This window comes from Hypanus sabinus, chromosome 1 (assembly GCF_030144855.1).
Source record: "Hypanus sabinus isolate sHypSab1 chromosome 1, sHypSab1.hap1, whole genome shotgun sequence".
In the NCBI taxonomy this organism is placed as follows: Eukaryota; Metazoa; Chordata; class Chondrichthyes; order Myliobatiformes; family Dasyatidae; genus Hypanus; species Hypanus sabinus.
The window spans coordinates 194,767,431-194,794,509 of record NC_082706.1 but is presented as its reverse complement, the minus strand read 5'-3'; positions in this window follow the sequence as shown (position 1 = coordinate 194,794,509).

The window sequence follows — 27,079 nt, the reverse complement described above, 5'->3', positions numbered from 1 at the left end:
TTTGTGCGTCTTGCTCTGGATTTCTAACATCTGCAGGTCTCTTGTGTTTTCAATTGTTTACATTGCAGCCTAGCACGAGAGCTGCTTCACGTCAACACTAGACCTGTGGAATGAGAATGCAAGGCCAAAGTAGTCTGTAAATGCAGTAAGCGCACCTGATAGACCAGACAAAGCCTGTCAACTTTCTGAGTAGCTGTGTAAACTGAACCAAATAAAAAAATCAATGAACCTGTCCATTTCTTCTTCTGAAAAGATAAGACTAGTTACCTTCCAATTTCCATCAGATGTCATTCTTTGAAATTTGTTAGTTGTACAATGACATCCCTCTTCTAATTACAGAAGGAATCCTTGGGAGTCAAGAGGAAACCTGATTCAGATTAACTTATCACCAGCTGTCAGCTTTCTCTGCTGCTCCATGCAGTGGTAGGTAACATGGAGAAGTACCTCTGTAATGGCTCAGCAGGATGATCAAGGAATTAGAAAAAGCAGGTGTAGCTATACAACTGTCCTGCTGTTGTTAATGACAGACTTTAATTAGTTCAGTGAATTAATAATCACTTTGTGAGGGTTTGGGGATTAATTTTTTAACTTGCTGGAAAGTGTGTCAGGATGGTATATGTGGACTTTTTCCCGGAGGTCCTAAAAAGCTTGCTGAGGAAAATATTGCTCTTTGATGAGAGGATGTTGGAATATTTTACAAGATCATATGACCAGGTAACTTGCTGCTGTGCTAAGGCTGAAGAACAGGCAGTGTTTCTTTAGATGTAATGTGTTTTGCTAGATTATGAAATAGCGATGGGCACAACACAAATGCAAACTTTTCACTTGCCTTTCAAAATTGAAAGTAGTTCAAAGTTAAAAGTAAATGCATAATCAAAGTGCATTATGTCTCTGTATACAAGTCTGAGATTCAGTTACTTTCAGGAATTCACAGTAAATACAGGAAAAAATGGAAGACTGCACCGAACAAGACAGACACAAAACCAAGTTACAAAAGACAACAAACTGGCAAACATTATTCATCAAAATCTTGCTTTAAAATACAGATTCATAAATGAAATCACACCTTACAAGCCTGATCCCGTTTTAGAGTCAGAATAGCACAGATTATATTATGACTGATCAGTTATTACAGATAGGACAATCCATAATAACTGTCTGGATATAAAAATATAGGACAAACAAGCAAGAACAATTTATTTAATAGATATAGCCATTCCGAAGCTTACAGAAATCAATAAGTAAAAAACACCAGAAATATGCAGAATTATAAAAGGGAATTGAAAGACTTTGGAAAATGTACAAGGTATACATTGTTCCGATAGTAATATCGACAACTGATGTCATCACGAAAGCACTACACAATAGCATTAAACAATTAAGGCTAACAGTAATATCTATTCAAATCTTCTGAAAGCCACAACACTAAACACCTCTAGAGCGGTCCAAAAGTTCCTAGCAATTGACAAATGAGGATGCTTGACTATGCCCGTACCTCAGGTTATACAAGCTTGAACTGAGAAAAAAATAACAACAATAAATGAATGAATGAATAAGCAATAAATAACAGGAACATGAGATGAAGAGTCTCTTCTCTGAAAATGAGTCCGTAGGTTATGGGAATAGTTCAGTGATGGAATGAATGAAGTTGAAGGAAGTTACCTCCTCTGGTTCAAGAGCCTGATAGTTGAGGGGTAATAACTGTTCCTGATCCTGATGGTGCAAGTCCTGAGGCCCCTGTATCTTCTTCTTGATGGTAGCAGTGAGAAGAGAGCATGGCCCAGATGATGCGAGTCTTTGATGATGGATGCTGCTTTCCTGAGATAGAGCTCCATGTAAATCTTCTCAATGGTGGGTAGAAGTTTACCCACGCTGGTGGTTCCATAGCAGGCTGTGATGCAGCCTGTCAATATATACTCTCCATCACACGCATTTCAAAGTTAGTCAAAGTTTTAAATGACCCGATGAATCTTTGTACTTTCAAAGGAAGTAGAGGCATTGCCCTGCTCACTTTGTAGTGGCACTTATGATTTTATTGTCTGAAAAGATAACACTAAAAAATTTTAATTTGCTAAATCTCACCATGTTTAATTCCCTGTTGAAAGCTGTGTCAAGGAGCTGTGGTTTCCTTCTCTTGAAGTCAATAATCAGTTCCTTAATTTTGCTTACGTTGAGTGAGAGGTTACTGTTGTGACATCACTCAGCCAGATTGTCAATCTCCCTCCAATATGCTGATTCATCACCACCTTTGATTTGACCAATGACAGTGGTGTCATCAGCAAATTTAAATATGGCATTGGAGCTGTGCTTAGCCTTACAGTCATAAGTATAAACTGTGTAGAACAGGGAGCTAAGCACACAACCATATGGTGCACCTGTGCTGTGAAAATATTTGGAGAAGATGGTTTTGCTAATCTGAACTGACTGCAGTCTGCACATGAGGAAATCAAGGATCCAATTGCACAAGGAATTATTGAAGTCTAGGTCTTGAAGCTTATTGATTAGTTTTGAGGGGATGATCGTATTGAATGCTGAGCTGTAGTCAATAAAGAGCATCCTGATGTATGCATCTTCGTGATGTTCCACTTAAAAAATAGAGTTCACCTTTGTGATTCTAACCACAGTTTAATAACTCTATCAAATCTCCCCTCAATCTTCTACATTTTAGGGAATAAAGTCCTAACCAATTCAACCTTTCCCTAAAACTCAGGTCTTCAAGTCCCAGCAATATCCTTACAAATTTTCTCTGTACTCTTTCAACCTTATTTACATCTTTGTCCATTCTTCTGATCTGTCTGAGTCCTGATAGTTCCTCCAGTATTTTGTGTGTGAAACATAAATACCTCTGCAAGACCATTGTGAGACAAATTTTCTTATAGGGAACGTTTCTTTAGCAACATGTGAATCAATCACACTTATAACAAATTCTGATAAAATCTCTAATGAAACAGAAATAACTTTCAGAACAAGCAATACATTGTTAGAGAGAAGTGGCTAATGTTTTGGATTTTCTTCAGAGAGCAAGAGGTAAAATATTTTAAGACACAGGTCCACCTGCTCACTAATGCAAATATCTAATCAGACAATCATATGGCAGCAACTCAATGCAAACATGGTAAAGAGGTTCAATTATTGTTGAGATCAAACATCAGAATGGGATCATGTGATCAAGCTGACTTAGACCATGGAATGATTGTTGGTTGCAGACAGGGTGTGTTGAATATTTCAGAAACATCTGATCTCCTGGAATTTTTATACACAGCTGTCTCTAGAATTTACAGGGAATGGTGTGAAGAACAAATAAAGAACATCCAGTGAGTGACAGTTCTGAGGGTGAAACTGCCTTGTTAAAGAGAAAGGTCAGAGAAGATTGGCCAGACTGGTTCAATCTGAAAGGAAGGCAACAGTAACACAGATAATCATGTATTACAACATTGATGTGCAGAAGAGCATTTCTGAATGCACAACATCTCAAACATTGAAGTGAAAGGGCTACATCAGCAGAAGACCACAAACATACACTCAGTGGCCACTTTATTTGATACAGGAGTTACCTAAGAAAATGACCAATGAGTATTCAGTTCCTACACAGTTCCCACCAAGAAAATATGTGGTCTTTTTGCCTTCCATTGGTTTGTTCTTTAATATTCATGAATTTCTCTAAAATATATAAGATATGAGGTAGAAATTCCACTTTCATCATGTTAAGAGTGTGATAGATCATTAACCTCCACATGAGGTGGTGAAATGCATCTCTGATTTTTTCTTACACTTTCATGATGCTTCATTCTGAGGACCAAATATTAACTGTGTAATGATGAGGTGAATTGTACTCAGTTACTTCTGTGCATCTGCATGTTACAAGTTAACTCGCACTTAGATTGGTAGTTAAGTGCAGGAACAGAGAAGTTGGTATTGAATTGTCGAATATCTTTGCTCTGTCTGCCACATAAGGTAAGAATTCACAGCGGCCACCAATTTTAGAAACACAGAACCATAGAAAACCTACAGCACAATACAGGCCCTTTGGCCTTCAAAGTTGTGCTGAACATGTCCCTACCTTAGAAATTACTTCATTTACTTATAGCTCTCTATATTACTAAGCTCCATGTACCTATCTAAAAGTCTCTTAAGAGACCCTATCATATTCGCCTCCACCACCATTGCCTGCAGCCCATTCTACGCACTCACCACTCTCTGAGTAAAAATCTTACCCCTGACATCTCCTCTGTACCTACTCCCCAGCACCTTAAACCTCGGTCCTTTTGTGGCAACCATTTCAGCCCTGGGAAAAGGCCTTTGACTATCCGCATGATCAATGCCTCTCATCAGCTTATACACCTCTATCAGGTCACCTCTCATCCTCTGTCACTCCAAGGAGAAAAGGCCAAGTTCACTCAACCTATTTTCATAAGGCATGCTCCCCAATCCAGGCAACATCCTTGTAAATCTCCTCTGCACCCTTTCTATGGCTTCCACATTCTTCCTGTAGTGAGGCGATCAGAACTGGGCACAGTACTCCAAGTGGAGTCTAATCAGGGTCCTATATAGCTGCAGCATTACCCCTCAGTTCCTAAATTAAATTCCATAATTGATGAAGGCCAATATACCATACGCCATCTTAACCACAGAGTCAACATGCACAGCTGCATTGAGCGTCCTATGGATTCGGACCCCAAGATCCCTCTGATCCTCCACACTGCCAAGAGTCTTACCATTAATATTATATTCTGCCATCATATTTGACCTATCAAAATGAACCACCTTACACTTATCTGGGTTCAACTCCATCTCCCACTTCTCTGCCCAGTTTTGCATCCCATCAATGTCCCACTGTAATCTCTGACAACCCTCCACACTATCGTCAACACCTCCAACCTTTGTGTCATTGGCAAAATTACTAACCCATCCCTCCACCTCCTCATTTATAAAAATCATGAAGAGTAAGTGGTCCCAGAACAGATCCCTGAGGCACCCCATTGGTGACCAATCTCCATGCAGAATATGACCCGTCTACAACCACTCTTTGCCTTCTGTGGGCAAGCCAGTTCTGGATCCACAAAGCAATGTCCCCTTGGATCCCATGCCTCCTTACTTTCTCAACAAGCCTTGCATGGGGTACCTTATCAAATGCCTTGCTGAAATTCATGTACATTACATCTACCGCTCTTCCTTCATCAATGTGTTTAGTCACATCTCAAAAATTAAATCAGGCTTGTAAGGCATGACTTGCCCTTGACAAAGCCATGCTGAGTACTCCTAATCATATTATCCAAATGTTCATAAATCCTGCTTCTCAGGATCTTCTCCATCAGCTTCCCATTTCCATTCTGACATGTTGGTCCATGGCTTCCTCTACCATGCCATAAGATAGGTGGTGCTGTGGATAATGAAGTAGGTTTTCAAAGCTTGCAGAGAGATTTAGGCCATTTAGAAGAGTGGGCTGAACAATGGCAGATGGAGTTTAATGCTGATAAATGTGAGGTGCTACATTTTGGTAGGACTAATCAAAATAAGAGATACATGGTAAATGGTAGGGCATTGAAGAATGCAGTAGGACAGAGTGATCTAGGAATAATGGTGCATAGTTCCTTGAAGGTGGAATCTCATGTGGATAGGGTGGGGAAGAAAGCTTTTGGTATGCTGGCCTTTATAAATCAGAGCATTGAGTATAGGAGTAGGGATGTAATGTTAAAATTGTACAAGGCATTGGTAAGGCCAAATTTGGAGTATTGTGTACAGTTCTGGTCACCAAATTATAGGAAAGATGTCAACAAAATAGAGAGAGTACAGAGGAGATTTACTAGAATGTTACTTGGGTTTTTTTCCACTGTGGCCAGGGGAGAAAAAAACAGAGGTCATGGTTTAAAGGTGAAGGGGGAAACGTTTAAAGGGAACATTGTGGGGGGGGGGGGGGCTTCTTCACGCAGAGAGTGGTGGGAGTGTGGAATAAGATACCAGATGAAGTGGTGAATGCGGGCTCACTTTTGACATTTAAGAAAAACTTGGACAGGTACATGGATGAGAAGTGTATGGACGGATATGGCCCAGGTGCAGGTCAGTGGGACGAGGCAGAAAAATGGTTTGGCACAGCCAAGAAGGACCAAAAGGCCTGTTTCTGTGCTATAATGTTCTATGGATCTATGGTTTCAGCACCTAAGTTACAAAGAAAGGTTGAACAAGTTAGGTCTTTATTCTTTGGAGTGTAGAAGGTTGAGGGGGGCTTGATAGAGGTATTTAAAATTATGAGGGGATAGATAGAGTTGCCATTGATAGGCTTTTTCCATTGAGAGTAGGGGAGATTCAAACAATAGGACATGAGTTGAGAGTTAGGGGGCAAAAAATTTAAGGGTAACACAAGTGGGACTTTCTTTACTCAGAGAGTGGCTGCTGTGTGGAGCGAGCTTCCAGTAGAAGTGGTAGAGGCAGGTTCGGTATTGCCATTTAAAGTAAAATTGGATAGGTATATGGACAGGAAAGGAATGGAGGGATATCCGCTGAGTGCAGGTCGGTGGGACTAGGTGAGAGTAATCATTTGGCACAGACTAGAAGGGCTGAGATGGCCTGTTTCCGTGCTGTAATTGTTATATGGTTAAATGGTTATACCAATGATGCTACTCTCAGGTTGTAGGAGCAACTTCTCATATTCCATTCTGGGCACCCTCCAGCCTGATGACATGAACATCATTTTCTCTAGCTTCGAGCAACTTTTCTCCCTCCTCTTCCATTTTCTGCCTACTCTCTTACACCTTCTCTTCTTCTCACATGCCTATCACCTTCCTCAGCTGCCATTCCTCCTGCCCTTTCTCCCATGGTCCACTGTCCTCTCCTATCAGATTCTGCTTCCATCAGAAGAAGTAAGATGCCAAAGTGAGGAAATGAAGAAGAGGGAAGGGGACTGGGAAATGAGCAGAAATTAGAGAAATCGACGTTCATGCCATCAGTTGAAGGCTACCCAGGCAGAATATGACTCCGACCTGAGAGTGGCATCATTATGACAGAAGAGGAAGCCATGGACTGAAATGTTGGAACGGGAATAGAGATTGGAATTAGAATGACTGGCAACTGAGAAATTCTGCTTTTTGCAGATGGAGCAGAGATACTCAACAAAGCAATTCACCTATCTATGTTGGGTACCTCTTCCCACCTGCCTATCATTTTGCCTTGGTACCTCTCCTCCTTCTCTTCATCCCATGGTCCACTCTCATTTCCTAGCAGATACTTCTTCTTCATTCCTTTACCTTTTCCACCTATCACCTTCTAGCTTGTACTCCTTTCCCTTCCTCACCTACTTATTGTGGCTTCTGCCCCTTTCCTTTACAGTCCTGATGAAGGGTCTCAGCCTGAAATGTCTACTGTTTATTCCTCTCCATAGATGCTGCCTGAACTTTTGAGTTCCTCCAAAATGTTTTTTTTAAGTACTGTTTTGCACCCTTTGCTTTGCTAAACTGCCCATCAAAATCAAAAAGTGACATTGCCATTCTCAAAGTCAAAGTAAATTTATTATCAAAGTACATGTTTGCATATCTTTGTATAATAGCAAAGTTGTATTTCTTTGTTCTACTGTGAATGTCTGCACAAAAATAAATCTCCTGGTGGTACATGGTGACCTCTACATACTTTGGGAATAAATTTACTTCAGACTATGAATGTATATGTCACCATTCACCACCTTGAGATTCAATTACTAAGTTCAAAGTAAATTTATTATCAAAGTACATATATGTCACCATATAATATCCTGTGCATCTTCTTGAGGGCATACTCAATAAATCCAATATACCATAATAGAATGAATGAAAGGCCACACCAAAAGGGTGGACAACCGGAGTACAAAAGACAATAACTGATAATAATAAATAAATAAGCAATAAATATCCAGAACATGTGATGAAGAGAATCCTTGAAAGGGAATACAGGGAACAGGTAATGATGGGGCCAGTGAAGTTAGTAAATTTATCCTCTTTGGTTCAAGGGCATGATGGTTGAGAGATAATAGCTGCTACTGGTGGTGTGAGTTCTGAGGCCCCTGTATCTTCTTCCTGATGGCAGCAGCAAGAAGAGAGCATGATCTGGGTGGTAGGATGGGGGGGGGGGGGGGAGTCACTAATGATAGACGCTGCTTTCCTGCGCGAATAGTCCATGTAGGTGTGCTCAATGGTGGGGAAGGCTTTATCTATAATTTACGGGCTGCATCTATTACTTTCAAGGGTATTAGTATTTCAATTCAAGGCTATGATGCAGACAGTCAGTGTACTCGGCAACACAGATCTATAGAAGTTTGTCAAAGATTTAGTGTTAAGCCGAAACTTCACAAACGCTAAGAAAGTAGAGGCGCTTTCTTCATAATTACACTTACATGTTGTGTCCAGGATAGGTCCTCTGAAATAATAACACCAAGGAATTTAAATTTGCTGATCCTCTCCAATTCTGATTTCCCCAATAAGGTATGACTTATGGACATCCTGTTTCTTTCTCCTGAAGTCAATAATCAACTTCTTGGTTTTGCTGAAATTAAGTAAGTGAGTTTATAGACAATAGATAATAGTCAATAGGTGCAGGAGAAGGCCATTCGGCCCTTTGAGCCAGTACCGCCATTCAATATGATCATGGCTGATCATCCACAATCAGTACCCCGTTCCTGCCTTCTCCCCATATCCGTTGATTCCACTATCTTTAAGAGCCCTATCTAATTCTTTCCTGAAAGCATCCAGAGAATTGGCCTCCACTGCCTTCTGGGGCAGAGCATTCCATAGATCCACAACTCTCTGGGTAAAAAAGTTTTTCCTGAACTCCATTCTAAATGGTCTACCCCTTATTCTTGAATTGTGGCCTTTGGTTCTGGACTCCCCAACATCGGGAACATGCTTCCTGCCTCCAGTGTGTCCAATCCCTTAATAATCTTATATGTTTCAATCAGATCCCCTCTCATCCTTCTAAATTCCAGTGTATACAAGCCCAGTCACTCCAATCTTTCAACATATGATAGTCCCGCCCTCCCAGGAATTTACCTTGTGAACCTACACTGCACTCTCGCAATAACAAGAATGTCCTTCCTCAAATTTGGAGAACAAAATTGAACACAAGTGGTTGTTGATGAGCCACCATTTAGCCAAATTTTCAATCTCCTTCCTACATGCTGATTTGTCACCACCTTTGATTGGCCTATAGCAATGTTGTTAGCAGAAAAAATGAATATGGCACTGGACCTCGTAGGTATTAGTAGTATCCAGGTGACCCAAGGGTGTGTGAAGAGCCAATGAGATCACATCGGCCATAGACCTTTCGTGCTGATTGGCAAGTTGCAGTGCGTCCAAGTCTTTGCTGAGGCAGGAGCTGATTCTAGCCATGACCAATCTCCCAAAGCCCCATCACCATAGATATGAATGCTACTTAATGATGGTCATTAAGGCAGCTCACCCAACTCTTCTTCAATAGGTTTCAATAGGTACATTTAATGTCAGAGAAACGTATAGAATATACGTACATCCTGGATTTCTTTTTCTTCTCAAACATCCTTGAAGACAGAGGAGTGCCCCAAAGAAGGAATGACAGTTAAACATTAGAACCCCCAAAGACCCCCCAGCTCCCCCCTCTCAGGCACAAGCAGCAGCCAGGCAAGGACTCCCCCCCCCACCAGCAAAAAGCATTGGTGCCCCTCACCGAACACTCAAGTTTTCAGCAAAGCATTAATAAAAACACAAACTTACTGTACCTCAAAGACTATTCATTCACCCGCTAATTTGACACACCATGGGCTCTCTCTCTCCTCCTAATAAGGGAAAAGAGGTGTCTCCATTTCACAGCGAGAGAGGAGACATAAAGAACTAACTGATTTAGGATGTTAAAAGTCTGTTGCGTCGCTTTTTTCCAAGCTCTGCGCCCAGAGAGTCAACCCCAGAAAGGCTCAGGTCTCTGGACACACAGCCCACGGCAGCTGAACTGTTGCTCCTGCTTTTCCGTGATCTTCCACACCGCCTCAGTCAGGGGCACCGGCCTAGAATCAGCCCACCTCCGGAGCCATGAAAATCCAGCACCCTGAAGGAACACTAGTATTCCAAGCTGCGTCCTTGGAATATCAAAAAGCGGCCAGACATGAGGCTATGAGAGTGGGTCCCATTCTTTCAAAGAACTGAAGTCAGAGTATAACTCCAGGTCAGGGTCTTCAATAGAGCCTTGTAAAGGAAAATGAGAAATATCAAAGGTAGAAGTAGAGCTGTTTATGAAAATGCAAGCAAACGAGTTGCCGTTTAACGCCATCGTAATTTCACTCTGCTGCTCTGAAGTTATTGGCACCGGTAATATTGTTGGCCTTTTGAAGTAGGCAGGAATTTTCAACTGTAGCAATGAGAGATTGAAAATGTCTTTGAACACCTCTACAGATTTTCAGAGCCCTACCAGGGATTCCATTGGGGCCCATTGCCTTGTGAAGGTTTGCCCTTTGAAAAGACAGCTGGACGTTGGCCTCTGCAACAGTGATCACAGGGTCACCATTGCTGCAGGGATCTTCGTAGCTGTGGTTTTATTCTCCCTTTCTAAGCCAGCATAAAAGACATGGAACTCCTCATCTGGGAGAAAGCATCATCTCCATTCCTTTGCTCTTGAGACGGCCCTCTGTAAGCCATTCCTGGTTTTCTTGTATAGACCTGGGTCATCAGATTTGAATACCACAGATCTAGCCCTCCACAAACTACAAACCTCTTGGTTTATCCATGCCTTTTGATTTGGGTACTGTATGATTTCCTAGGCACACCCTCAGCCCCACAGATTTTACTGAGGTCAGTGAGAGCTGTGGTGTATTTGGTGTATTCATTCAGATTCGAAGATGAATTCCTGAATACAGACCAGTCCACCAATTCAAAGCAGTCCTGTGTTTCTTTTGTCCGTATCTTCTTGGTCCTCACTACTGATGCTGCAGTCTTCCGTCTGCCCATACTAAGGGAGTAGAAGTGCAGCCAGGTGATCAGACTTCCTAAAGTGTGGGTGTGGGATAGCACGGTAAGTTATCGACCTAGTGCTCCAGTGTGTTGGTTCCTCTGGTACTACAAGTGATTGGTGGGTAATCATTTATAGATTTCTTTTCAAGATGGACTGGACTTTTAAAGACCCCAAAATGATAGAGAAGGGTTCAGGGTGGGATGTTACATGTCTGTTTTTTTATGTCTCAATTCATTTGGAGCCTGTTTTAATCTGACCTGAGCTGGGATGTACACCACTACTGAGATGATGATTGCAAATAATGTGGCAGATAAAATGAATGGCATTTGATCACGAGATAGTCCAGGTTGGGTGAGCAGGACTGGGACAGCACACAATGTTCATACACCACAAGGAGTTGATCATAAAGCATACTCCAGCTCCTCTGCCTTTCATCAAATAACCTCTCAAGACAATATAGCACTGTCAATGTAAGTGGTACTGGACAATGGTCATTAAGGCAGATCACCGCATTCTTCTTAGGCACTTGAGTAATTGAAGCCTGCCTGAAGCAAGTGGACAGGTCAGACTGCCGAAGTGAGAGGCTAAAGATCTCCAGCCAGTTATTCAGCACAAGTCTTTAGCACTCGGCTGGGTACCCCATCAGGGCCAGATGTTTTTTTTTGGGTTCACCCTCTTGAAGGCGTTATGCAAAAAACACAGAAATATGTAGAATATATGAAAAACTATACATAAACAAAGAATAACAAGCAACCAATGTGCAAAATAAGAAAAATTGCGCAGAAAGAATATTGAGAACATGATTGTTCAGTCCTTGAATGTGAGACTGTAATCTGTGGAATCAGTTCAGTGTTGAGGTCGGTGAAGTTATTCATGCAAGGACATGAACCTGATGGTTGAGGAGTAATAACTGTTCTTAAACCTGATGTTGTGAGCCCTGAGGCACCTGTATTTTTCTTCACAATGGCAGCAGTATGATCTGAGTGGTGTGGGTCCTTGACAATGGAGACTGCCTTCCTGTGGCAGTACTCTGTGTAGATGTGCTGCATGATGGGGCCAGTATTGACTGTGATGGACTGAACTGTATCCATCAGCTTCTGTAGATTCTGATTCACTTATCAAGTTTATTGTCACTTTTGACTTCTCGACTTCAAATCCTGTGGTAGGATTGCTTCAGGAGATACATGCTCAAAGTGCTGGAGGAACTCAACACATCCAGCCGTATCTAGGGAAATGAATAAACAGTCAAAGTTTTGGGCCGAGACCTTCATCAGGTCTGGAAAGGAAGGGGGAGAAAAACGGAGTAAGAAGGTGGGGGCTGAGGAAGGCGGGACAAGCTGGCAAGTGATAGGTGAGACCAGCTGAGGGGAAAGATCAGACACCAGATACAAAGTGTTCATTCATATCATTGATGCTCTGTTTGCACTTCACACTTGCAGAGTATCACTGACATTATACAGAACATAGACATTGAACATGCCCTTTGGTCCACACTGTTGTGTCAACTTTTTAACCTATGTGAAGATCAAACTAAACCTTCTCACCTACATGGACCTCTAATGTTGTATAATCCATGCACACATCTAAGAGTTTCTTAAGTGTCCGTAATGTATCTATCTTTACTACCATCACTAGAAGGATGTTCCATTCATCCACTGCTCCCTGTAAAATAACCCACCTCTGACATCCTCATATGCTTTCCTTCAAACATATTAAAGTTATGCCCCCTCATATAACAATTTCTACACTGGGAAAAAGTCTCTGGCTATCCACTTGATCTATGCCTCTTATAAATCTTGAAAACCTTTATAAAACCACCTCTCCTCTTCCTTCACTCCAAAGGCCTGCACAACCTAACTTCATAAGGCCAAAGGCACAAGTCTCAGATCACCAGTGTTTTGTATTAAATGCTTGGCACAACATTGTGGGCTGAGAAAACTGTACTGTGCTGTAATGTTTTATGTAAAAACTTTCCTTCAAGAGTTTCGCTTTCTGAAATCCTGTTTGTAAAATCTCAAGTCGAGTGCAAGTTCAAGTTTATTGTCATTCAAACGTATATGTATATGCCACCAAATGAAAGAATGCTTCTCCGACCAAGGTGCATGACACATATATGCAACACGAAGGTAATATTACTACAAATAAATTAACAAATAATATGGTGCATGAATGACACAAGTTAAAAAGTTAACAGTATAATGCTACTGGCACTTTTTATGTGATGAGACCTGGATGATGACATGAAGTTCAGGGGTCTTAGGGCCTGGAAGAAGAAGCTGTTTCCCATCCTAGGAGTTCTTGTCTGAATATGTGGGAGGAAAGGGTTAAATTGATCTTAGAGTAGATTAAAGGGTTGGCACAACATTGGGAGCCGAGGAACCTGTACTGTACTGGAATATTCTATGTTCTATGACAAATTTATATAGGATCTGTGATTCCATATTATTGCCTCATTCATCAGTTGGCAAACAAATTCAAGGTATTTGTGATAGTTGAGAACAGCCAATCCTATTAATGCACCTTGGGACCATCTGCGTGACTTTGGCTTTCCCCTGCGGTATCTATGGTACCACACAGCCAGTATGTACAAACCACGTGAGATCCTCAGTGATGTCTATGACAAATTCAAAGCTGCTTAACCTCTCAACCCCAGATTCATTCAAGTCAAGTCAAATCAAGTCAACTTTTATTGTCATTTCGACCATAACTGTTGGTACAGTGCATAGTAAAAATGAGACAACGTTTTTCAGGACCATGGTTTACATGACACAGTACAAAAAACTAGACTGAACTACGTAATTAAAAAAAACACAGAGAAAGCTACACTAGACTACAGACCTACACTGGACTGCATAAAGTGCACAAAAACAGTACCGGTATTACAATAAATAATAAACAGGACAGTAGGGCAAGGTGCCAGTCCAGGCTTTGGGTATTGATGAGTCTGATAGCTTGGGGGAAGAAACTGTTACATAATCTGGTCATGAGAGCTCGAATGCTTCAGAGCCTTTTTCCAGACGGCAGGAGGGAGAAGAGATTGTATGAGGGGTGCATGGGGTCCTTCATAATGCTGTTTCCTTTGCAGATGCAGCGTGTAGTGTAAATGTCCGTGATGGCGGGAACAGAGACCCCGATGATCTTCTCACCTGACCTCACTATCCGCTGCAGGGTCTTGCAATCCAAGATGGTGCAATTTCTGAACCAGGCAGTGATGCAGCTGCTCAGGATGCTCTCAATACAACCCCTGTAGAATGTGATGAGGATGGGGGGTGGGAGATGGACTTTCCTCAGCCTTTACTGAGTGTACACTCAGTGTAGTGTCATCAGCAAATGTAATTAGTAGATTGGAGCTGTGGGTGCTGACCGAGTCATAAGTATACAGAAAGTAAAGGAGGGGGCTTAGTACACAGTCCTGAGGGGCACCTGTGTTGAGGATCAGGGGAGCAGAGGTGAAGGAGCCTACTCTTATCAGCTGTTGGTGTTCTGACAAGAAGTCCAGGTTCCAGCTACACAAGGCAGGGTCAAGGCCGAGACTTTTGAGCTTCCTGTCAAACCTGGATGGAGTTGCGGTGTTGGATGCTGAATTGTAGTCCAAGAACAGCATTCTCACCTAAGCATCCTTCTTCCCCAGATGTGTAAGGATGGTGTGTAGAGCGGTGGCAGGTTTATTAGGGGCTGCTGGGGCAGCGTGGCTTGAAGGGCAGTGAGGGAGAGGGAGAGCCACAGACTTGGAATGAACAATTCACTCAGTTTTTATAAGATCTGTACAGAACAAAGGTAAATAATAAATGCTAGGCCAACAAGGCTGCTAACCAAAGCTCTCAAGCTAACTGAAAACAAACACTGCCACTATGGCTCAAAAGCAGTATTGTAGAACTAAATTATTCCCCCTCCTCTAACGGCATCAATCTAAATTACTGATCTTCTTTCCTGGAACATAGAATAAGGTAAGTGGGAGCGCTGTTGCCACTGTGTTTCAATCAATACTTTACAGCACGGAAACAAAAGGATGAGAGTTAAATCTAGCTACAAAGAAACTCTAATTGGCTGGATTGTGTGCATTCTCACATGCGTGATTGTCATCGTCTTACCGCTGCCCTCCCGTGAGAGCAGCCAGACTCCATGGCAGTGTCCACAGTTGAGACAGTGCTATAATTGAGATCATTGACATTATATTGGTCAATGGATCACAGGTGCAAGAGATGAAGGCACGCGTAGTGCAACTTGCTAGCTCGTCTTTTAAAATTTAAACAGTATACCATCCAGCTTTCAGGGTGAAATGAGTTTCAGTGAAGAAATTTCTCAAGATAAGGCAAGTAAAAACTTCAGTTTATACCTCTAGTGGCATTGTGCTGGAAAGGGATCTTCTAGCAATGGCAACCTCCCAATGGGGCAGTGTAGCAGAATGATAATCTGTTAGAGTGAGGTTGGAAACAACATAGTCATTGAAAGGAAGAAGTTAACATCTGATATTAAGGTGGCAACATGCTGTTAATTTTGCTATTATAGAGGAGTGACTTCTTTAAGGGGAGCTCTCAGTATATGGAATGAGCTGCTAGAGGATGTGATTGACACATGAACATAAAAGCAACACTTAAAATGTTATTGGACAGGTACATAGTTAAAAAAGATTTAGAGCAGCAGTTCCCAATCTGGGCTTCATGACCCCTTCTTAATGGTGTTGATCCATGGCATAAATGGGTTGGAAACCCCTGATTTAGAGGGATTTGGGCTAAATATGGGCAAATGGAACTAACTTAGATGGGAGTATGGGTCAGAACAGATGAGTAGGGCTGAGGGGCCAGTTTGATGTTGTATGATCTTATGACTGGACCATCATGATTTGGATGAAGAATCTCAGGATATTGTAGCCAGGTTTGCAGGGTAGGTGGAGGATCAGGTATTTTTGCAGCAGCATGGAGTTTGCATAAGGTCATGGGCAGGTTAGTAGAGTGGACAAAAAAAAGGTAGATGAATGCAGTGTAAGGAAGCGTATGACAATGCATTTTGGTGTGAAGAATAAAGGCATAGATTATTTTCTAAGTGGGGAGCGAATTCAGAAATCAGTGGTGCTAGGGGATTTGAAAGTTCTGGTTTGGGATTTCTTTAAAATTATTTAGTGGTTTGAGTCAGTAGCAAGAAAGGATGTGCAATGGCAGTGTTAATTTTGAGAGGGCTAGAATAGCAAAGATTTAGTGCTGAGGATTTATATGGCAGTGGTCATACCAGATCTGGAATATTGTGAGCTATTTTGTGTCAAAGGAAGGATATACTAGATCAGATGACAGTCCAAAGAGGTTCATAAGAATTATCTCAGGAAAGAAAGGCTAAACATTTGAGAAGCCTTTGATGACACTGGACCTATAATCAATGGGGTTCAAACAGATGAGGGGAAGCTCATTGAAACCTATCAATACTTGCAATACCATGATTTAAGACTATGGTTTACAGTTATGCTGTTGGGCATTTTATTTTCTGCAGTTTTTCTCATAATGCAAAGCTATATAAAAGAAAGTCGTCCTTTAATTCCACTTTTTAATCAGATGTTTCATCTTTGTTGTTCAAAATAAAAGTTCAGTTGATTGATTTAGGCTTGTTGCAATCGGATTTGTTTTGTGAACATTTTGCTAATAAGATGCCCAGATAAAAACTGGGAAAAAAGGACAAGGTAGCCATTTTCTACAGGGCACGTACAATTGAAGAAGATGGGGAATGGAAATGGAAAATAAATCTAGAGAAAGAACATGGTGAAACACACAGAGAAATAAATATAGAAGGACAGATGCAAATATCAGAAAATCTTCATGGAGAATATGTGGATAACTTTCAGTTAGCCAGATAGCACACAACATTGAAAAAAGTTCAACGCAGTTTCCCTTCAACATTGCATTGATGTTTTTGCAGTTTTTTCTTGGACTGGATCTTTAGGGCAAAACCATTTTGGTACTGTAAGTAAACAAAATGAAGCAATCTAGAATAATAATGCAACAATGAACTCCAATGATTACATGCATATAATAGGCTAATATACTGTATATAGAATGTGATGGGACCCTTTTCTCTATTTTTGTTATTACAGTTTAAAATATTTTGTCAATACAATTTCAATCTAAATTTATATTGGTATGGGTTAAATTATTGCCTCCTAGAGAACTATAAATTTGCATGTGTGTGGCAGTATTCATACAGGTAATTATCATATTTTTCTTCAGAAAAAAACATTCAAACATTTATAGTTTGTGTTTCCCCAAATCATATCAATCCTAGTCACGTTTATTTATTGGAAATGGCCTTTTCATCATTATTCCTATGCATTGTAGAGTTACGTTGCTGTTAGTTTGTATTCACAGTAGCAGCTAACTCATTACTAGCCTATGGTGAGAGGGTTACCTACTGAGAAGCTTGGATAAGGTGAATTAGGTGACAATATTTTCATTAGTAGGAAATTCCAATTAGAACTGAGGTAAGGAGGAATTTCTTCCAGATGGTGACAAGTTGGTGAAATTCATTGTCATAGAGAGCTGTTGGGGCTAAGTCATTGGATGTATTTAAGGCAAAGATTGATATGTTTTTGATTGATAAAGGGGTTCAGGGTTATAGGTGAATCAGAATCAAATTTAATGTCACTGGCACAGGTCATGAAAATTATTGTTTTGTGACAACAGTACATTGCATTGCAAACAGTGCCCCTTAGTGGTGCTATTTTGGGAGAATAAGGCTGACAAAAATAAATCAACCATGATTGAATGACAGACAGACTCGATGGGCCAAATGGCCTAATTCTTCTCCTTTTCGTTATGGACTCCACCCTCCCTCTCACACACCTGACTTCATCATCCATAATGTCTATCAGTCTCTGCTTCACCCCTCCTTCTAGCCTTTATACTCTTATCTAGTTGTGTCTCCTCTATGACCTTAGTACCCATGCAATGCTTTTGCTGGGATCTGTTCTGGGACCCTTTCCCTTTGTGATTTTTATAAATGACCTGGACGAGGAAGTTGAGCATTGGGTTAGTAAATTTGTTGATGACACAAAGGTTGGGGGTACCGTGGATAGTGTGGAGGGCTGTCAGAGGTTACAGTGGGACATTGATAGATGCAAAACTGGGCTGAGAAGTGGCAGATGGAGTTCAACCCAGATAAGTGTGAGGTGGTTCATTTTGGTAGGTCAAATATGATGGCAGAATATAGTATTAATGTTAAGACTCTTGGCAGTGTGAAGGATCAGAGGGATCTTGGGGTCCGTGTTCATAGGACACTCAAAGCTGCTGTGCAGGTTGACTGTGTGTTTAAAAAGGCATACTGTGCATTGGCCTTCATCAACCATGGGATTGAGTTGAAGAGCTGAGAGGCAATGTTCTGGCTATGTAGGACCCTGGCCAGATCCCACTTAGAGTACTGTGCTCAGTTCTGGTCACCTCACTACAGGAAGGATGTGGAAACTATAGAAAGGGTGTAGAGGAAATATACAAGGATGTTTTCTGGATTAGGGAGCAAGCCTTACAACAATTGGTTGAGTGAACTTGGCCTTTTCTACTTGGAGCAACAGAAGATGAGAGATGACCTGACAGAGGGGTATAAGATAATGATAGGCATTGACCGTGTGGCTAGTCAGAGGTTTTTTTCCCAGGGCTGAAATGGCTACACAAGAGAGAAAAATTTTAAGGTGTTTGGAAGGGGAGGTCAGGAGTAAGTTTTTTTACACAGAGTGGTAAGTGTGTGGAATGGGCTGCTGGCAGCCGTGGTGGAGGCGAATACAATAGTCTTTAAAAGACTCCTGGGTAGGTCCATGGAGCTCAGAAAAATAGAGGGCTATGGGTAACCCTTGGTAATTTCTAAAGGAAGTACATGTTCAGCACAGCATTGTGGGCCGAAGGGCCTGTATTGTGTTGTAGGTGTTCTATGTTTCCATCTTTCTATTTTTTATTGTTATTCTTCAGTAATGTGTGTAAAGGAGAACAAAATGATTTTTTTCTCTGGATCTGATGCAGCATAAAAAAACACAATAAGCATTAAAACACAATAAATATTAAAAACACAATCCTATAAAACACAATGTATAGGTAGATGTTTTAGTGTGGGCATTGTACATAAGGTTAAGACAGCACTATGCATAAGCTACTGAGAGGGTAACATTTTCCATTTTAAGCATTTTAAATTTCTGATTATGGTGGACAATTCAGAATGTGCAGTTGCAGAACTCAAATGTGTATAATGGATGCCTTGATATATTGTGTATTGTAAAAGGTTTATCTTTCTGCTATTGAATGTCTCACCACTGTGGCTTGAATGTAACAGAACTGTCTGCAGGAGCTTTGCTTACTACTATGGAATACACTATGAGAATGTAATTTTACCGTGAGAAAAGGGAAGTCAGTTGAACACAGCAGGGGGATTCGAGAATCGTTGTGACAAGTGATGATAGGTTCTAATTTGATGGTTTAAGATGCTGCTCTGTATTGGATGATGTTCTGTGGATTTTCAGGTCAGTGGAAACTGTATAATAGAAGAGCTGTTGGGGGCATGGGGAACAGTTTTAAGGGGCCTCACCGACGGACTGGTCAGGAGCAGCTTTGCGGATCAGGTGGGAGGTGTGCTGCAGTCAGAGGGGCTTGTGCATCCCTAGATAAGTATTTTAATGCTTGTTCTGCCCTAACCTGATAAACAGACAAGGTCTGCAGTCCTAAGGATTTAAGTGGAGTTTGATTCTTTTTGTCTCATCCAGTCGGATCTGAGAACCCATTGTTTTAATGAAACATTTTACAATCAAATTGAATGGAAGTTGAAGTTATTAACCTACAGTAAATGCACTGCACATAACACAGAGAACATTTGCCGGTCCTCGATAGGATGGCCTTACTCTCCATCTTGCACAATACAAAAAGGGCACAAAGTAACATAGTGAGTTAAATTTGCTATTTCTTGGAACTGGTACAACAAAGACTGTAAAGTTTGTAAAATAATTATATGATACTATCAACAGCATTTTGCTTTAAGAATGAACTTTGAAGAAGATACAGTATTCTATGGGTAAATGTTTACATATTAATGGAGAGAGTGATTATCCAAGGAGCAACTCTTCCTACAGCAGTGTAGGCTAAATGTGACCTGATAAAAGGACCTAAACATCATGGAAGAGTTAAATAGCGTAAAACAATATTTTTCCCCAGTAGTTGTAAAGTCAATAACCAAAGTCGAGCCTAAGAGGTCAAATGTTATGTGATGAATGATAAAGGTAATGGAATCCACTGTTCAACAGATTTAGCACAAACCTTAAAAGCGGAGTAGACTAAATGTACCAAAGAATAAAAAAATTACCAAGAGAGAGGAAGAAGAAGAGAATGGGGTTAACTGCCCTGTTGCTCCACAACCATACAGCAGTAATCACGATAGTTCATCTAGTAGCCCATCAGTTGCAGACCACATCAGTTCAGCAAGATCGCTCATCCCTTTTTATGCTCCAGTGAAAAAAGTCCAAACTTTCTTAACCTCTCTCCATAACTCAGTCCAATGAGTCCTGGCAACATCATTGCAAATCTTATCTGTCCTCTTTCCAGATTAATAGCATCCCTTCTATAGCAGCGTGACCAAAACTGAACACAATATTTCAAAAGCCACCTCTCGAAATCTTAACATCCTAACTACTATACTGACCAATAAAGACCTGAGAGTTGAAAACTTTTTTCGCTAACCTGCCTACCTGTGATGCTACTTTCAGGGAACCATGGATTTCTACTCGGTTGTCTCTTTGTTTCTCAACACCACTTGTTTCATATGGCTCAGAGCAAGGCCATTCACTGTGAAGGTCATACCGTCATTTGTCTTCCCAAAATTGGTCATCGCTCAGACCACACTTGGATTATTGTGAGCAGTCTTGGGCCCCACATCCTAGAAAGGATGTGTTAGCATTGGAGAGGATCCAGACAAGGTTTATGAGAATGATCCCAGGAATGATAGGATTATCATATGAGGAGCGTTTGATGGCTCTGGAAGCTTAGAAGACTGAGGGCTAGCTCATTGAAAACTATTAATTATTGAAAGGCCTAGATAGACTGGACTGTGGAAAGGATGTTACCTTTAATGGGGGAGTCTAGGACCAGAGGGCAGGGACCCAGAATAGAAGGACATCCCTTTAGAACAAAGATGAGAAAAAATTTCTTTAGCCAGAGGGTAGTGTATCTGTAGAATTCATTGCCACAATTGGCTGTGGAGGTCAGGTCATTGGTATATTTAAAGTGGGGGTTACTCAGGGCATCAAAGATTATGAGGAGAAGGCAGGAGATTGGGGTTGAGAGGGATAATAAATCCGCCATGATGGAATGACAGAGTAGCCTCAATTGATCAAATAAGACCATAAGGCACAGGAACAGGATTAGGACATTCACCCATTGAGTTTTCTCTGCCATTTCACCATAACTGATCCCAGATCCCATTCAACCTCATACACCAGCTCTCTCTCAGCATATCCTTTGATGCCCTGACCAATCAGGAATCTATCCACTTCTGCTTTGAATATACCCATGGACTTGAGCTCCACCACAGTCTGTGGCCGAGTATTCCACAGATTTACCATTCTTTGGCCTAAAAATTCCTCCTTATCTCTGTTCTAAAAGGTCACCTCTCAATGTTGAGGCTGTGCCCTTCAGTTCTGGATACTTCCTCCAGAGTAAACATCCTCTTCACCTCCTCTTTATCTAGTCCTTTCAATATTCAGTAGGTTTCAATGAGAATCCCCCTCCCCCCATTCTTCTAAATTCCAGTGAATAGAGGCCCAAAGCTCCCATATGTTAACCCCTTCATTCCTGGAAATATCCTTGTGAACCTCCTCTGGACTCTTTCCAATAACAACACATCCTTTCTGAGATAAGGGGCCCAAAACTGTTGACAATACTCCAAGTGCAGCCTGACTAGTGCCTTATAAAGTTTCATCATTATCTCCTTGGTTTTATATTCTATTCCCCTTGAAATAAATGCCAACATTGCATTTATCTTCTTTACCACAGACTCAGCTTCTGAATTAACCTCTGGGAGTCTTGCATTAGAACTCTTAAGACCCTGTGCACCTCTGATGTTTGAATTTTCTCCCCATTTAGATAATAGTCTGCACTATTGTTACTTTTACCAAAATGTATTATCATACATTTCCCAACACTGTATTCCATCTGCCACACTTTTACCCATTCTTCCAATTTAAGTCCTGTTGCAATTGCATTGCTTCCTAGGCACTATCTATCCCTTCACCTATCTTTGTATCAAATAATCTAATTCTGCTTCTATGTCTTATGGTCTCTAAACTGCAATTCTTTGCACTTATTTTAATAAAACTCCATTTGTCATTCCTTGGCCTACCTACCTGACTAATAAGTTGTTCCTGGTAAGCATCTTAATTGTCAACAACATCACAGAGTAATCTGCAAAGTTACAAAACATATTTTGTATGCTTTCATCCCAGTAATTGATAGAGATGACAAATAGCAAAGGATCCCTGGAGAATATCACCAGTCATGGGCATCCATTAAAAAAATTGCCTTTCACCATCACTCTCTGCATCCTACCATCCAATTAGCAAGCTCCACCTGGATCTCATGTAATCTAACTTTCCCAAGCAGCCTACCACATAGAAACTTATCAGAGGCCTAACTGAAATCCATATTGTATCTGTTTGTCACCCTGCTCTTATTGACTTTTTTGGCTACTTCCTCAAAATATTTAATCAAATCAAATCAAAGCCATGCTCACTATGTTTAATCAACCCCTGTCTATCCAAATGTTTGGAATAAAATATGGCCTAGGTTATCCTTCAGTAACTTAGTTATCACAGATTTTAGGCTTATTGGCCTATAGTTTCCAATTTTATTTTACTCTTTGCAGTCCACTGTAGCGTAGTGGTTAGCAGTGACCCAGGTTCAATTCCTGCCCTTGTCTATAAAGTGCTTGTATATTCTCCCTGTGACAGCGTAGGCTTCCTCTGGGAGCTCCAGTTTCCTCCCATAGTCCAAAGATGTACCAGTTGGTAGGTTAGTTGGTCATTGTAAATTATCCTGTGATTAGACTAGGGTTAAATCAGTGGTTGCTGGGTTGATGTGCCAGAAAGGCCTATTTCACACTGCATCTCAATGAATAAATAATTAAATACATAAATAAACAAGCAAACAGAAAAATAAATAAATAAAATAAAAGAACAATATTAGCTACTCTTCAATTTTCTGACAGGTCATCTGTTGCCAACAATGATGCCAGGACTCCCTCAATTTTTTCCTAATGCTTTCACTCATGGAGGTGGGGGGTTGGCATGGTAACATAGCAGTAGGTTCAATGGCTTTGCAGTGCCAGCGATCATGGTTTGTGTTTGAATTCTTGCTGTTGCCTGCAAGGAGTTGGTACATTCGTTCCATGACCGCATGAGTTTCGTCTGGGTTTTCCGGTTTCCTTCTGCATTCTAAAGATGTACAGATTAGGGTTAGTAGGTTGTGGGCCAACTATGTTAGTGCCCAGTGCATGTGACACTTGCAAGCTACCCTCCCAGCACAATACTTGCTGATTTGATTTGATACAAATGATGCATTTCATTGTATGCTTCGATGTTTTGTTGTATATGTGCCAAATAAAGCTAATCTATCTTCAGTCCACTGTGTTCTTGGATGTATCTGATCAGACCCTGGAGATTAGTGGTATCATGTTGCTGCATTCATATTTTGTTGTCTCTATGCGTTGCTATGCAGATAATGGTTCTCATGTCAACCATTCAAGCACATGACTAATGATAATGAGATGAAAAGAAAGAGATACTAATACAGATAAAATATTTCATACAGTTATACAGTCATTTCATACTACATGCAAAACTCTTATGTTACAGGCACACATGACAGAGTGCCTAGACATTACAGTATTTATCAATGTGGACCGCAGAGTAAGTTTGTGAATCTGTCCGGAGCAAAGGATGTTGGGAATAGTGAGGGTGGAGTGGTGCAGGAGGGGTGTGGGACAGGTGGCAGAGAAAGAGTGCCAGGGGTGGGTTATAGTGTGGAGGCAGACTCACCCAGCCCTGAGGCACCAGTCAAGGTCCTTTGATTCCAGACAATTGGTTTATTGATCATTACAGAATGTCCATCTGGGGCTTCATTCTTACACCCCTCAACCATGATTCCCCTCTCCCTGTCCCCTTCCCACTCTCAGTCCACAATAAAGACCCTTTCAGAGTCAGGTTTATTATCACTCACATGTGTCATGAAATTTGTTTTTCTGTTTTGTGGTAGCAGTACAGTGCAATACATAAAATTATGACAGTACAATGGAAACGTCTCAGACACCCTAGCAAAATGAACGTGACTAAAACTCACCTCTGAATCAATGGATTGAGTGTTTGTGAGCTCTGAGATAGAGAAAGGTAGATCAAAATTGGCCAAATTGCGCCAATCGTTTTCAGCCTGCAGATTTCTGAATTTTATCAACATGGTTCATAATCCTGGATTTCCTTCAAATAAATCTGTGTCCTTCTGCATCAAAGTCATGCCAATCAACTGTACCAGTTTTCCTGCTTTCCAATGCATTACAAACACAGGGACCAACGTTGATATTCAGGTCACCCAGCACTTCAGGTTTGCCAATAACTCTCTATACACAAGGATTTAATCTTTCTGGCTTGCATGAATGCCTGCACAGTAATTAACATCTAGATGAATTCTACTTTCTCTGCTGCTTTTACGAGGCCTTTCCCGGACTTCTAAACTGTGAGGGTGGAAGACTGTTGTGGATCAGTCAAAGGCTGTGGAGATGTATTTGGTCAGTAATCTCTCTCAGCTCCTGCCTGGGAGACGCCAACAAAATGTGGCTGCTGAGGCAGGCATGTTCCATGGCAACAGGACAATTGTACTGCAGTAAAGCTGGCATGCTGTTCACAGACACGCCAGACATAATAGATTTAGGATGGAGATGAGGACGAACTGATTTTCCCAGAAAATGGTGCATCTGTGGAATCTTCTGCCCAATGAAGCAGTGGAGACTACCTCAGTAAATATATTTAAGACAAGGTTGTATAGATTTTTGCATAGTAGGGGAATTAAGGGTTATTAGGAAAGGTCAGGTAAGTGGAAATGAGTCCATGGTCAGATCAGCCATGATCTTATTGAATGGCGGAGCAGGCTTGATGGGCCAGATGGCCTAGTCCTGCTCCTATTTCTTATGTTCTTATTTTCTTATGACATGAGAAATTCTGTAGATGCTGGAAATCTTGAGCAACACACACACAAAATGCTGAAGAAACTCAGCTAGTCATGCAGCGTCTATAGTCCTGATGAAAGGTCTTGGCCTGAAAAGTTGACTCTTTGATTCCCTCTGTAGACACTGCCTAACTTGCTGAGTTCCTCAGAATTTTGTCAGTGTTACTGCAGGCATGTTGTTACCCTGCGAGAGGAACACATGCCTCACCTTTCCATAATTTCCTCTGCTTTCAATTGTAATATGGACGTCCTTTGATCAGTTAATGAACAGAGCAAAGCATGATCCTTTGGAAGCTCATCATTATTAAGGCTGCAGAGCTAGGGTCAATGCAATGCTGGCATTGGAGAGGGCCCAGAGGAGGTTCATGAGAATTAGTTCAGGAATGAAGGAGTTAATGTACGAAAAGTGTTTCATGGCTCTGGGCCTGTACTCACTGGAGTTTCAAAGAATGATGGATGATCTCATTGGAGCCTGTCAAATATTGAAAGGATAGAGTAGGTGTGGAGAGGATATTTCCTGTCGAGCGTTAGTCTAACAACAGAGGGCATGGCCTCAGAATAGAGGGACTTCCCTTAAGAATAGAGATGAGGAGGAGAAACTTCTTGAACCAGAGATAGTGAATCTGTGGAATTTATGGCCACAGATGGCTTTGGAGGTCAAGTCATTGGATATATTTAAAGCAGAGGTTGATAGGTTCTTGATTAGTAAAGGTGTCAAAGGTAATTGGGAGAGGTAGGATAATGGTGTGCAGAGGGATAATTATTCTACCATGACTAAATGGCAGAGAAGACTCTGGGCTGAATGGCCCATTCCTGCTCCATTTCTACTCCTATATCTTATCACCTTGTAGTTCAAGTTTATTCTATTGCAAGTTATTTTCTATTTTATCCCTTTCCTGTTAATCTCTTGAATCAACCTCTAGAGATTCACTAGGGAAAAGAAAAAGAAAAAGATGATAGTGTTGGATTAGTGCCTAAATTGTAATTTTTCTTGTGTCTAACTTTCCTCATTCTTGCTTATTGAGTATACTTGCATAGTCACCTGTTTGTCTGTAAATGCTCAGTAAAATTTTCAGTAATCTGTAGCATAGCTGGTTCTGTATTGGTGGTGGCATCCGTCGGTCTCGAGAGACCATGGATCGGCACCTGGAGTTTCCAGGGTGCAGGCCTGGGCAGGGTTGTATGGGAGACCGGCAGTTGCCCAAGCTGCAGGCTTTCCCCTCTCCACACCACCGATGTTGTCCAAGGGAAGGGCACTAGGACCCATGCAGCTTGGCACCGGTGACGTCGCAGAGCAATGTGTTGTTAAGTACCTTGCTCACGGACACAAGCACGCTGCCTCAGCTGAGGCTCGATCCAGTGACCTTCAGGTTACTAGTCTGATGCCTTGCCCACTAGGCCACACGCCAACACGGTTCTGTATTAGTTGTAGTTTTTTCATCCGCAGTCTGTGTCACACTAGCATAAATCATGCTGTTCTTGTTGTCTTATCGGAAGAACGCCCCTTATCTATCTAGTTTGAACAGTTTTCAGTATAAAGATCAACAACGAAGCAAGGTATTTCCTTATTTGTTCTTATCGTTCTTCACTTTACTTACTGTAGACTGTTGGTTACAGTTAGTTACCTGCTACTGTGTATTACTATATTTTTGTTATGAATGGAACAAAGCAAAGAGGATGAGAGATGATTTGATAGAGGAGATGAATACAGGACTGAAGGAGTTATATTTGAATGCACACAGTATACGGAATAAGGTAATTGATCTTTTATCACAGTTAGAGATTGGCAGGTATGATACTGTGGGCATCATGTTCCTGGTTGAAAGAAGATCATAGTTTGGAGCTTTACATCCAAAGATGCACACTGTATTGAAAGGACAGGCTGGTAAGCAGAGGGGATAGAGTGGGTCTGTTGGTAA